The following is a 14,392-nucleotide window of genomic DNA, read 5'->3' as shown; positions in this document are numbered from 1 at the left end:
TATACCTGTAAGCCTAATTCATATCACCCAGAAAGACCTGCTGAAACAAGGCTCCCTAGAAGTTCATGTTAACTTCCAACAGAGTCAAGAAGTTAATACCAGCATAGATCTGTTATCAGCAAGATCTAATCAGAAAACAGTTTGGAGAATAGGATTGGCTCCAATTGCTCTGAGGTATGAAAATGGCCCAGCAATAAATACACATGCAGTCAGGGACCTGGCAGGAAACAGACATAAATGAAGTTAGATATATGAGTAATAGGATCTAAAGGGATTGTGACAAATTGATGAGTCACATTGTTTTGCAGGAATCTACCTAATAATAATTGGGTGGTGACCATCAGTAATATCACACGATCTTGAGTTCACCTCAGATCCAGGAATGCCAAGTGTTCAGTGTTGGTACTAGTTTTAGACTTTACCACTGATGAATGGGGGCTAATGATAGACTGCTGTCCTGAGAATTGGCTGGAAATTCATTGGAATCAAGCATGTGGAAGAAAGAAATGATTGATTGTAGTTAAAAGAGGTTGGAGATGATAAGACTGGCAGCTGATGATGCCTGGTTCTCCATTGCCAAGGCCAAGTAGAATCTGGCAGATTGGAAGCAATGTGAATCAGCTCAATGTTGTAACCTCAAACCAGAGAGACCAGCTGCGACATTGCTGGGGCACTGCCAAAGAAGCTAGAGCTTGTCCCAGTCAAAAAGCAAAAACAAAGAGGGAGGGACATACTAAGGTCAGTAAATAAAGAGTAGAAGTGGCCAACAGATCCAAAAGGCTTCTTATGCCCATAAGGCCTTACAAATGCAGGCAAAAGATATAGGACAGCAAAAAAATTTAAGGAAGGAGTCCAACATAGGACAAAGTAAGGGAGCTCAGATAAAAATAAAGTGGTGGAATTTTCATTTTTCATTAGATGCTATCTACAGAATGATCAAATTATTAATTAATTCTTCAACATTTATTTGGTGATCACTGTGATTTAGGCACTGAGATGCAATTGTAAATGAGACAGAGATCTTCCTTCCTGCAAGCTCATGTCTACTAAAACAGCAAAGAAAATTGCAATTCCTCTGCAGTATGATGTGGGTTATTATAGAAAATACACAGTGCTGGGGAGAACTAGAACAAGGTACCAAGACTTCTCTAGGATGCTCAAGCAAAGGCTCTCAGAGGAACTGAACTGTAAGGAGGGAGCAAAATGGTAAGTGGGAGTCATTTTAGAACAATGAGTTTGGAAGAGTTCTCCAGGCACAGTCTAGCACCCAGGTAAGAGAAGAATGGCACAGTTAGAGAAGTGTATTTCAATCAGCATGATTGCAGCTCATGTGTGGGCATGACATGGGCACACATGTATTCATGCCTGTGTGTGCATGAGTAAATATGTGGGTTCACATACACACATGTTGGGAGTGGGGCGGTGAGTAGTGAGAAATAAAGGTGAACAGGTGAACTCAAGGACCAGGTCCCAAACAGTCCTATACATGAGGTTTGCTTTTGTGCCAAGAAAAGTGAAGAATTTTGGAGTTTTCAAAATGTTTATTTGTAAGAATTTTCTGGTTTTGTTTTTGCAATGACAGTAACCCAACTCAAAACAGCTAGCAAGTCTTTGGCTCACATAAAGGAAGAACAGATGAATTAAGAGTGAATCAAAATCACTACATGACTGTAATCTTTACATATTTCCTCTCTTCTTCTGCCTACTAGTGTCCCTCTTCCTTTGTAGACACATTTCCTCACATGGTAGAGACATGCACACTAGTTTTACCTTCCCAGATAGAAATAATTATAACAAGAAAGAGGAAAATGAGGTAGGCAACATTCACAAATTTCTCTAGCTGATGCTGGATGGCAGAGTTGACCTTAAGTCAGGGAGCTAGACAAGTGAGCCTGATCTAATTGCCGGAGCTCTTTAAAAGGAAAACATTTCCTCCAGCTGTCAGCAGAAGAAGAATTTAGAGATTCAGAACATGAGACAGATCTGATTTCTGTCTTTGACTTGAGCACAGAGGGTGCCTCCTGGCAAGGATTCGGGCAGCATCTAGGAGGTGAGAGCAGACCCCGGCTGACGTCGGGCAAAGAAATCTGGACGTCATTCTTGCAATAGTGAGGAAATGGATTCTGACAATGAGAATGAGTTTGAAAGTAGAATTTGTTTTTAATTTTTATTTTAACTTTTATTTTATTTTATTTTATTTTGTCCAGAGCTTCCAAAGACAATTCAGACTGGTACATCCCTTAATTTCAGTCTGTGGCATCCTGAGAAAAGGGCTCAGTCATTTTTTGACAGCCTACTCACCTATCCAACTGTGAGTTAATACGTGCTTATTTTAAGCTCTAAACTGATGGCACTGTGTTATGTAGCAATAGAAATCACCACAAAAAGCCTGTGTTCCCTGAATCCTGCCTCAGTCCTAACTCCAGTTCGCGCTCACAACATTGCTCTGATGGGTACAGAATGCAGCATCTGCCAAAAGCAGAAACAATCACTGCAGCCAGGATAAAGGACTCCGATTGGCTCAGACAGGTAATAAGTCCACCCGTGGCTAGTCTAAGGAGTCAGAGCGGGAAAGAGCTTAGGAATTGGAGTTCTCAAGTGGAGCGTTGTCAAAACATAGTGGGTGGATACTATTTACAGAAGAAGGAAAGAGCACAGGGTCCAGCAGGAGAGAGACACTTCAGCATCATAAGCAGAGAAGGACCAATCCCAGAGAAAGGATTAGACACGGACAAGGCTGGAAGCAGGACCTCCATGTGGAGGCCCTTGGAATCATCTTGTAGACAGATGAGTGTCAGCCAACCAGGAACCATGGCAGTAGGAAGGAACACTGTGGCCTAAATGAGGCACTGCATAATCTGTTTAACAAATACACTCATGAATGAATGGATGAGAGATCATTGATGGAAATTTGAATGGTTTGTGGAGGTATTGAAGAGATTTAACTAAACTTGGAGGAAGGCACTAAGAAAGTCATTATTTTAGAATGTTTCTTCAGCTGAGCAAAACTGAGTCTCCAGGGCCACAGAACCCCAGGCTTCTTTGACAGAGCAGTGTCAGATCCTGCCCATTAGAACGCTCCACGCCTGCATGCTTCGCTGGGTGTGATTACATAACAGGGACTGCCTTCAGTCTGCCTTTGCAGACCTCTTGCTGTTATTTATGAATCACTGCAAGCTGACATAACTTTGCATTTCCTCCTTTGCCATATGTCTCCAGTCCCTTGTCATCATTGTTCATCACCAAGGTAACCTCCCCTTACTTCCTTTCCATTAATTTGCATGACTAAGATGCCCTCCCAATCAAATGAGGCCCCTTGTCCTCAGGTGCCTGCTGTGGCTGCCTTTGCTGAAAGCCCTTGCCTGGGCTATGACCTTGTTTTGCTCTGATATTTTCCACTTCATTAACTCTGAAAATGCCCTTAGATGGGCAAAGTAATTTCTCTCCATTAACTCTCTGCTGTACGGCCACAGGTTCAGATGTAGACCATATTAGGCCCCCGGAATTGAGGTGAGGATCTGTACCACTGGATCAGGGGAGCATCCACAACTCTGGATAAGTCAGTTAGCTTCTGCTGCTAAAGGTAACTAATGTCCGGACTGGGGCTCTTTCCTCTTTACCTATCCTGAGGTTGCAGCATCTTAGTACATCTGTATTTCTTGTGAAGTGCCCGCCATAGTGATAGGGAACAGGGAAGTGAGCAGTGGGAACATGAGGTTAAGAGAATAATTCTATAAAATGGGTGCACTATGCTGACCCCTAAGTGCTATCTGTTTTAAAAAGCAATTTACCTGCTGCTTAAGTCCACAGGGCACATTATATTCCTCAGCAAACTCTTGTTATATGCAGGAGAAACGTGGGCCCAGAAATGCTGATAAGAGGAACACAAGTTACCCTGAATGGGGAGAATTTCGTGACCCTGACACAGAGTGGATCTTGGAACTCGGAGATAAGGAAAATTTGATAATTCCCCCTAATCATAAAATCTGTAAGAACAGGTTCCAATTAGAATCAGTCAGCATGGGCCAAAGTGACCTAGCGTTGTTGCAGCAATGGGGACTTGAAAGTCTGATGTCATCCTGCTGTCAGTCAAAAGTCGAGATGGACCTGGGCAGGAGTTTCTGGAAACTTCCCTGGGAACCCCAATAAAACTGAGGGGCAGGAGGAATGCACTGTCCCTCTCCTCTCAGAGAGGACCCACTCTCTTCCTCAAAAGTCACCCCTTTTCTGCTTTCCTGGCCCTTCTAATAAAATCATGCCCGTTATTCTTTTTTTTTTAATTTTTATTATTGGTTGTTCAAAACATTACAAAGCTCTTGACATATCATACATTTGATTCAAGTGAGTTATGAACTCCCATTTTTACCCCATATGCAGATTGCAGAATCACATTTGTTACACATCCACTGTTTTACATATTGCCATACTAGTGTCTGATGTGTTCTGCTGCCTTTCCTATCCTCTACTATCCCCCCTCCCCTCCCCCCTCTCATCTTCTCTCTCTACCCTCTCTACTGTAATTCATTTCTCCCTCTTGTTTTTTTTCCCTTTCCCCTCACTTCCTCTTATATGTAATTTTGTATAACGATGGGGGTTCTCCTTCCATTTCCATGCAATTTCCTTTCTCTCTCCCTTTCCCTCCCTCCTCTTGTCCCTGTTTAATGTTAATCTTCTTCTCATGCCCATTATTCTGAGCAACATATGAGATCTTTCTGGTGTGATGGAAAGAACTGGGGCTTGAAGGGGGTCTCTGCACGACCTCAGTTTCATGGAAGTTCTCATCCCCTAACAAAGATGGGAAGGCTTGAGGACAGGAGCCATATTAACACATATTTGAAAAGCTTTCATGCTCCAAGTGTCATGCCAAAGGCTGGGGAGATAATGGTTTAGAGGCTAGACATGTTCCCAATTCTTAAGGATATATACTTGAGCGAAGAGATAAGCATTAGTCATATAACTAAGATAATAATCCACTTAAGAAATGCTTTATAAAACATAGTAGTTAAGAAAATACTGGTGAAATAAATGGCATTGGCCTAAGATCTGAATGATGAGCAGGAGGAATTAGGGAGCCATAAGCGCCAGGGGAATTAATGATTCATGATTTGTCTTCTAAAGCTATTCTAAATAATTATTTCCCCTATATTTGAAAGTCATCAAATGATATAGACTCTTATACTATCCATGTTTGTTTTCCTTTAACAAAAAGGGGGAAATACTAATTCTAGATCTCTGCCATCTAAAAAAATTTATTTTATATATTATATATAAATTCCGCCCCTGTGGGTAGTTCCTGATCTGTTTCTTGTTGTTCTAATTGAATTTTTTTCAGTATCAGTTCAGGAATGGAAATAATGCAGAGAAGAAAACTAACACTTATTTATCACTAATATTATCAGGCACAATGGTATGTGCCACACACATGCTCAGATTTATTCTCCATAGGAGTATGTATTTCTTAGCAAACTTAAAGATGATCAAACTGAGGCTGTAGACTGTACTCAAGACCATGTAGCTCTAAGTGGTGGGGCTGGGTTTGGACTGCCAGGGTTTTACCTCCTGTACTGCATTGCACCCATAGATTTGACTCTCTACCTGTAGTTTAAGATGACATTAGCCTGTCTGCAGCCATGTCACAATTTTGGCTCCTTGTGAATTTTTGGACAAATAAAACAACAGGTCTCCTGCATGTGTGTGTTTGTAGGAACACACACACCAAGACTCCCCTACCTTTTTTGTTGCTGCAATAGACTGTTTAGAATCTAATTCAGTGAGGCGTTTTATTTATCCTTATTAGAGTTCATCTTGCTGAGCTTGAAAAATCTTTCCAGTCTATTAAGAGATTTCAAGTATTGATTCCCTTACCCAGCATGTACTTCTTACTGCCAGCTCTGGGTAATATAGAATAATGCCTTTTATGTTCCTTTTTAAGCCCTTACCGTCAAAAGTGATCCGATAAGATTATATGTCATATTTGTAATCTAACATCCAATATTTTCTGTTCTCAAACCCTTAGACACCCCCCCTTTTTCAGCCTCTCCAACCATAAAGACCCAAGACTCAAATGCCTACTATCACCATTTTGATTCTACACATTTTTAGAAGTTCTAGCAAGAGCACGAGGCAAGAAAAATAATAAAAGGCATCCAGAGTCGAAAGGAGGAAGGAATACATTTAGCCTCTAGACTAATATGTATTGACCTGTGGTATGTCTAATTATCACACTGTAGAAGAAAACTAATACTTATTTATCACTAATATTATTATACACTGTGTGTGTGTGTCTGTGTGTATGTATGTGTGTGTGAGTGTGTGTGTTATATCTCAATAATCTGGGAATAATTAAAAATTAAAAACTTATAAAAGAATATATCATAAAAGCCCCTACCATCAATTCAAACAAACTGTCCTTGCTGTATAATTCCCTAGCCCCCAAATTTATCCTTATCACATGACTTGTATGCTTCATGATGATCATCTGAATTTTTCCTGGCAAAATCAGGGAGGAACACATAGCACATTTTTAAAGCCCAGGTTGTTTGGGCTGAACTAATCGCCTTTGCCTAAACCATTTTGGGCTGCATGGGGTCCACAGTGCCTCCTGAATTAGGACAGAGCAGGAACAACACAGGAACATCCTACAGCCTGCCAACCCTATGCCATTGATCAGCAGGGGGAGAACTGCAATGCTGTTCTTTTCTAATTTGCTATGTGCCAACTTCTGGAAAAAAAATCCCGCCCTTCACACTTTCTAAAGGTTCCTCTCAATCTATATTTAGTGCCTCGGGGAATAGTGGCACTAGCTGGTTGAGTGGGCCACTCAGTGGTGTTGCTTTTCCATCTCCTTACTTTAAACGCCACAGCACAGCAACTGCATCATTTCCCAGCCTTTAGGAAGCAACCCTTCTTTCTACTCTACAGATCACTGGCCCTGAGCCTGGTAAAGCCCTGTGAGAGAGACCCAGGGGAACAGAAATGTGACTCTTGATACTCAATGTTCCATTTGGTTGCAGTCTGATATTGTGCTCATGCATGGATATAATAATTAAGTTGATCTCATTTGCTATATCTTACAAAATGTTCATATACCCTTCTCCTACTAAAAAAATAAAATAAAAATCAATGCTACTGGATCAATTGCATTTTAGTAGTATGATCACGGTGTCCCATACATTTATTGGAGTTATTTTTGCATTTGTATATAATATTATTTTTATTATTTGTTTTAATTAGTTATACATGATAGTAGAATGCATTTGTGCTCTTTGCTATATCAGACATAGATGGGATATAACTTCTCATTTTTTCTGAGTGTTACAGAATCACATTGGTCATGCAGTCACATATATACATACAATAATAATGTCTGTTTCATTCTACTATCTTTGACCTTCTTCATCAGTAGCTCCTGCTATGAATCCACTGCTAGGCTTTGGACCCTGTTCTCCTGGAAAAGAGTCATGGACCCCAGCCTTGAAGAAGCAGCCCAGCCCTGCTGCTCAGAGACACATGTTTGGTCTTTGAAGAACACAATAACCAATTGCCCCATTTGATCTAAATGGTCTGCTGTTCAGTAAAATTATTTATAATGTCCCCTTTCATGCTCAAAGTATACCACTTTATATAATAAATGAAAGGGCAGCCCTATTAGCAGTAAAACATTTACAAGATAGAAATATTGTTTTGGGAAAATCCCAGCAATGGATGGTCCAAGTTCCTCTTACCCTCCAAGGACCTTCTAAGTGTGTGACTTTCCCTGTGACTCTTGCTCTCATTGAATGTATATTAAGCACCCGGTATAAGCAAGGTGTTCTCTGTATAGCCCAGTGGAATAGAAATGAAAATGTCAGTTATTTTCAAGGAGTGTAGTGTAAGGGCATTTTTTCTAAGCCTGTCAATGCTCCTCCTGTCTCTTGACATCCCAAACACATCCTGTGTTCTAAACACATATTCCAAATTCTAAGGTCTTCTATTCTCTTTCTCTGCCACCGATTTGACACTGCTACTTTCCCAGCCTTAGAATACAGGATATGTGGCCTGATTCTTAGCTTCCTGACCTAGTAGCAAGCAACTTCAATTGGTGATACTGTTTCATCTTCTGTAAAATTAAAATAATCCTCACCAAGGTAAATTGAAAATACAAAGAAAATTGAAAGAATATAAACTAAAATGTGAGATTTCTTGTGATTTATTATTACTGTCATTGCTACTGCTGCTGATTTTACTTCTATTACTATTATTTTTCTTTCCATTCTTTCAGCATTTCTAAGGTGTCTAGGAAAAGCTTATATACCAGCTAGAGGTAGACCTTCTTTACCAACATAAAACAGAATGTACATTTGACAGGGTAATATAAAAATAAGTTAATGTAGGTGTTAACTAGAAGTGAGAGGATGAGTAAAGGAACTAAGGAGGGGTGGTGGTAAACCCACTACAACCTCCTGGGCTAAGATCCCACCAGAGGCGGCTTGCAGGTCTGACCCATGAAGATAACTACATTTTGTAACTTTTCAATTGAATAGGATAAGAAATATGCATGCCCAGATGAGTTACAGAACTTCCTTTTTTCATTTCCTCCTCCCCTTCCCCCCCTTCCTCCCCCTGCACCTCTCATCTATGTTCTTCCTTTCTTTTAAATGTAGGACTATGTTAGGAAGATGCATGAACAGCAGTGTTAGACTTCACTGGATACTCGTTTCTTCATGCCCCAATAGTGGGAATTGAATATGTACCAAAACTCTAAGCATTTCATCGTTATCCATTGGAAACTGGAAAAAGAAATACATACTCCATAGGGCTACTAGAAACTTACATTAGAGACAACGTTTACAAAGCTGCGAAAACAGGACTCGGTGGATAAGAACATGACACAGAGGCAACATGCTTGAATTCAAGACCTGGCTCTGCCCCTTAATCTATGTCTCAATTTTATTAGCCTCATATCATAAAGTAAAAATAATAATTAAATTAGTATATGTAAAGAACTTATAATTAGACTTGGCCTACGCTTGGTAAAGAACTTATAATTAGACTTGGCCTACACTACCTGACTGCTTTGATAGTAATCCTAATACATGGTAGCTGCCATGACTATAACCCTTCTTGGACACGTATCACAGCCTACGGTTTTAGTCAGCTTTTTTGTCACTGTGACCAAAATAGCCAAAAAGAACAACTTTGAAGAGGAACTATTCTGGCTCAAAGTTTCAGAGGTTGAGTCCATGGTTAGCCAACTCCATTGCTCTGGGCCCAAAGTGAGACAGACAAGGCAGAAAGAAGTGTCAGAGGAAAGCTTCTCAGTTTATGACAGCCAATAAGCAAAGAAAGAGCTTTGTTCACCAGGGACAAAATCTAGACCCCAAAGGCCCACCTTCCAGGGATGCCATTCTTCTAACCATACTCTGCCTCCCGATTTTAGTTACCAACTACTAATCCATTCAAATTATTGATATTTCAAATGGATTAATCTACTGATTAAGTCACAACTCTCACCATCTAATCATTTCACCTCCAAATATTCTTGCCTTGTCTAACATATGAGCTTTTAGGGAATAGCTCATGTCCAAATAATAGCATTCTGCTCCTAGCCCCCAGAAACTCACGTCCACCTCATGATGCAAATTGCAATTGGTTCATTTCCAAGAGTCCCTACAGTCTTCAAGAGTTCAAGCATTACCCAAGTCCAAAGTCCTCTTTGACACTCAAGGCAAACTTTCAGCATAAGCCCCTGTAAAAACCAAAAGCAAGCTACATATATTTAATATAAAAGGGTAGAGTAAACATTTCCACTCCAAAGTAAGAAGTAGGGGCATGTAAGTAATATATGTGATGAAATCCAGCTGGACTACAAGGAATATCTGTGACCAAAGAATGAATGAAGTCCAGCTGGGCACACAAGTCCTATGAGTCCACATCCAGCATTGGAAGCACATGGAATGATAATGTTCTCTCCAAAGGGCTTCTGTAGCTCTGCCCCTGTGGCCCTATTGGTTGCAGCTTGTCTAACATATGAGCTTTTGGGGAAGAACTCTTATTCCCCAAATTGTATTCCCCATATCTCTTGGCTTGACTTTGCTTGATTTATGCAGCTTTCCTTGGCAGATACTTTATATTACTGGCATCTCTTAATCTTGGGAGTCGCCACTGAAACTTTGACTTCCTTCTCACACCTTCACACATTGCCCTCTTAGGGGCTGCTTGCAGGGATTCTGACCCTACTACACTTTGCCTCACTTTCAAGGCCTTCCTTTGAAATATCAATGGAAAATTCCATGATCCCATAAATCCAGCATCCTACATTCCTATAGAATCAGCACTACATAATTGATGCCCAAGGTCTGTTGCAATATCAAGCAGTAGCCAAGCTTCCTGAGACCATGGCTATAGTGACCTCTCAGAGGCTGGGCAGTGGAGCACAAAGAAATAATTTCCTAGGCCTCCTGAGCAAGCAGGATTCCCTCATGGTCTCTTTCCAGTGGAATTTTTACTTTTACATCATGGACCTCTGATGAGTGTGGTTTTTCCAATTCCTAATATGACCTCAAATCGTCTTGCCTATAGTCTCTGTATAAAGTACAAAGCATCTTTTTAATGGCTATAACCTCTTTAACAACCATACCTCTTCTTAGCCCCAGTTTGTCAGGCACTTTTCTGGCCAAACTACAAGGGTTTCAATTCCACTCTGCTTTATGTCCCAATTATTGCTATAAATGTATCTTAAAAACCACCAGCAATATCCATTCCACTTCCTTAATGCTTTGCTGCCTTGAAATTTCCTCCATCAAATTTCTTAGTCTAACACCTTTAATTTATCCTCATGGAAACTCTCATGACACGGACAAATTGTAGTTAGCTGCTTTGCCAGAATGTAACATAATTGCCTCGTAGTCCAATTTCCAACAGGGTCCTTCTCTTCTGAAACCTCATGAACAAAGACTTTACTGTCCACAGACTTTCCAGCATTCTGATCTTCTGAGTTCCTTTCATGGTCACCCATTAAGTTCTGATTATAACAGTTTCTGCTTACAGCAGTTCATCCTGCATCTCCAAACTTTTCCAAACTCCTCCCATAAATCAGTCCTAAATGCTTGCAAATCACATTTTCAGGGTAGTCACAACAAGAACTCCACTTTCTGGATACCAATTTCAGTTTTATTTGTCTCCATATCACTATGGCCAAAGACCTGATAAAGACAACTTAGATAAGGGAAAGTTTATTTTGGCTCATGGTTTCAGAGGTTCAATTCATGGTCAACTGACTGTATTGCTCTGGGCTCAAGGTGAGACAGAATAGAGCACAGGAAAGCTTCTTAACTACTTACAGCCAGTATGTAGGGCTGTGGGAGAGCACTTAGCAGTTTACTTACCAGAGACAAAATATAAACCTAAAGTCATGCTCACCAGTGGCCCAATTTCTCTAACCATGCCCTATCTGCCCATGGGTTACCACCCAATAATTCATTTAAATTATTAATCCCTCAAATGGATTAATATACTATTTAGATTTCAGTTCTCTCATTCTATCAATTTCACCTCTTAACATTCTTACACTGTCTCACATATGAGCTCAGGGAATACCTCATATACAAACTGTAACACTCAGGAAATAGTGAATTATATAAATGGTGAGGTAACTGGTGGCCTCCTCCTCAAAACTATTCTTTGGTGCTTACACCAGTTTCATAATTTTCCCAGACTATTCTCAGTCAAAATCTAAGCACATTAGAAGTACTAATTCTGAGTGATTTCTACCTGACAAGGGACACTTCTAATGAGAAATATCTTCAAACAGAAAAAAAAAGTTAATAGATTTTCTTTTCTGAAAAGAAAGTTTGGGGACTTCTCAATTTTTATTCTAAGCACAGACCACAGCAAACATCTAAGGATCCAGGTATGTGCTCCGAGACCAGTTCAGCTCCATCAAGACTATTGTCTCACCTGATGGCTGTACCAGGGAGGAAGGAAATGCTGTCAGATTCATTTATGTGGTTGTTGGCAGATATTTACATTTTGCCATATCGGTTTCTCCACAGGGCTGCTTCATACCAGCAACTAGTTTCCCTCAGAGCAAGCAATCTGAGTTATAAAAAATACATGCCAAAATGGAAGACGAGTCTTTGTAAACCCAATCTCTGTAAAAAAAAAACATCACATGTGCTGCATTCTCTTTGTCAGATGTGTGCTCAGGTTTGGATGTGGTTTGGCCCTCAGGGATTCATGGTTGGAAGTTTAGACCCTAGTGTATCTCTGCTGAGAGGCAATGGGGCCTTTAAGAGGCGGAGCCTAATAAGAGGTCACAAGCCTGTTCCCCCCTCCTCTGATTTTCTATTAAGTGATCATGTGCTCTTGCCCTTTCATACTAGTTTCTGCTGTTGAGTTGCTATCCCTCATGAGGTGGTACAGGCAGGAACCCTCACCAGAGCTGGAATTATGCTATTCTGACTCTTAGCCTCCCAAACTCTGAGCTAAGTAGGCCTCTTCTTTACAAAAACCAAGCCACAGTTATTCTATAATAGTAACAAAAACTAATATAAGGTAAGTTTAACCCATTCACATGAGAGGAGAGGGCACAAAGTGGTATGTATCAGAAGGCAGAGATCACAGGGGTCATCTAGATGGAGACCCCTTCAAAGATTTTTACAGCCTCATTTACCTCATTTATCTTAGAATACTGCATTCCCACTGCTTTCTTGTGTCCCTGAGTATATCTCAAACTAGAAACTATAAGGGCCACAATATCATACTTTCCAAATACACTGTACTTCCAATGTCTGATACAAAACCCAACAATATTTATTAAATAAGTTAGCTTAGAAAAAATGTACCTCAACATATTACACACCTATCTTCGTAAACAGAAAAGAAGCCCATTGAACTCGACTATTCTTGACTGTTAAATGTTATTATAAACACCAACTGTACCAGATTGTACTTTTTTTATCGATCATAGTATAAATAATAACTCCAGAAATATTTATGATGGAACAGTGCTATCATCTTGTAAAACACTCATGCCCTCTGCTTTGTGAAATATATATATTTTTGCAAAATATATGATTGTGAACACTAAATATCTAGTTCTAATGCCTCTTTTTAACCTACTTCTTAACCTACTTTGTAGGTTCCCCAGGGCTCCATAATGGTCATCTTTGGCCTCTTTTAAACTGGCATGGTCCACTGTGATCCAAAAATATAAAATATCTTCCTTTTTGAGATTCTTTCTCCTAATATTCTGGTCATCTGATATATTTGTGTAAGATCTTGGGCTGATTATGCCACTTCTATGAGCCCCAGTTATATAATCTGCTCAGGGAAGCAAAGTAGACCTAGATGGCAGGTCGAGATCACAGGCACGAGGTTGGAGTGCAATGGCGTTTGCTTCAGGATCATGAAGCTGCGGGACCCCAGTCTCTTTCACCGATACCCATCTTATCTTGGTGCTTTAAATATCCACTTGTTTATTTTCCTTGCCCTGGCTTCTCACTTCCTTGTCTGAACCTCCTTCAGTGATCTTTTCTTTGACCTAACTCAATTATTCATGTCACCTGTCACACATGAAATTTGTACCTTCTCTATAAGTCCATCCCCAAGCCATTCCTCCAGTCCCACAACTCTAGTATTTTTTACCCCAACAGGATCTACAGTCCATGGTGCTACATGTTCATTCTCTCATGCCTCTGTCCTCGTTTCTTCACTCCATCTTTCCCAGCTTAGATTCCCTGGTCCATCATCAAAATCACCGTCAGTACATCCTCTGCTCCTCATTTCCCTGCACCTTTTGTCAAATTCACTTGGAAAAATACCTCAGTCAAATGACTGTGCAGTTTCTGAACCAGCTAAGTTAAGAATAACTCAAAGGAAGTATATAATTAGTGGACTCATAGTCCTAGTAGCAATCCTTTTTATTCTTCTGGCAAATGCTTGATTATCCCATTCATCTTCATAACTATTTCATATCTTCTCTGGCCTAATATTGGAAAGTTCTCCTCCCTATAGTCACCCTCACCTTGCTTCCTACTTCTCTGATAAAATAAAAATCAGAGCATTCCCATGCCCCCTCACATCTCCTACAGCCTAGCTGCCTTTCGACCCATGTTCTCTGCCTTCCTTCAGTTAATGCAAATTCATTGGGGTCTCACCAAAACACTCAGATTCTCATTCATGAGACAAGGCAGGAGATACCTTCAATAGATTTCATAATAGTACATAAGCAAGCCAATAAAAAAATCAACCAAATGTGAAAAATAATATCGAGGAGATCCAAGATGGCGGAACAGAGGAGGTCATGTTCCTGGCTGCTCTGTGGTGTGAAACCAAGAAAACAAATAGGCAGCTTCTCCACAAGGTGGGTGAACCAAAGGTGGGGGTGGACCTTACTGGAACTTAAAACTGG

Source organism: Ictidomys tridecemlineatus, chromosome 7 (assembly GCF_052094955.1).
Source record: "Ictidomys tridecemlineatus isolate mIctTri1 chromosome 7, mIctTri1.hap1, whole genome shotgun sequence".
NCBI classification, from domain to species: Eukaryota; Metazoa; Chordata; class Mammalia; order Rodentia; family Sciuridae; genus Ictidomys; species Ictidomys tridecemlineatus.
Note: the sequence above shows the minus strand (reverse complement) of the source record.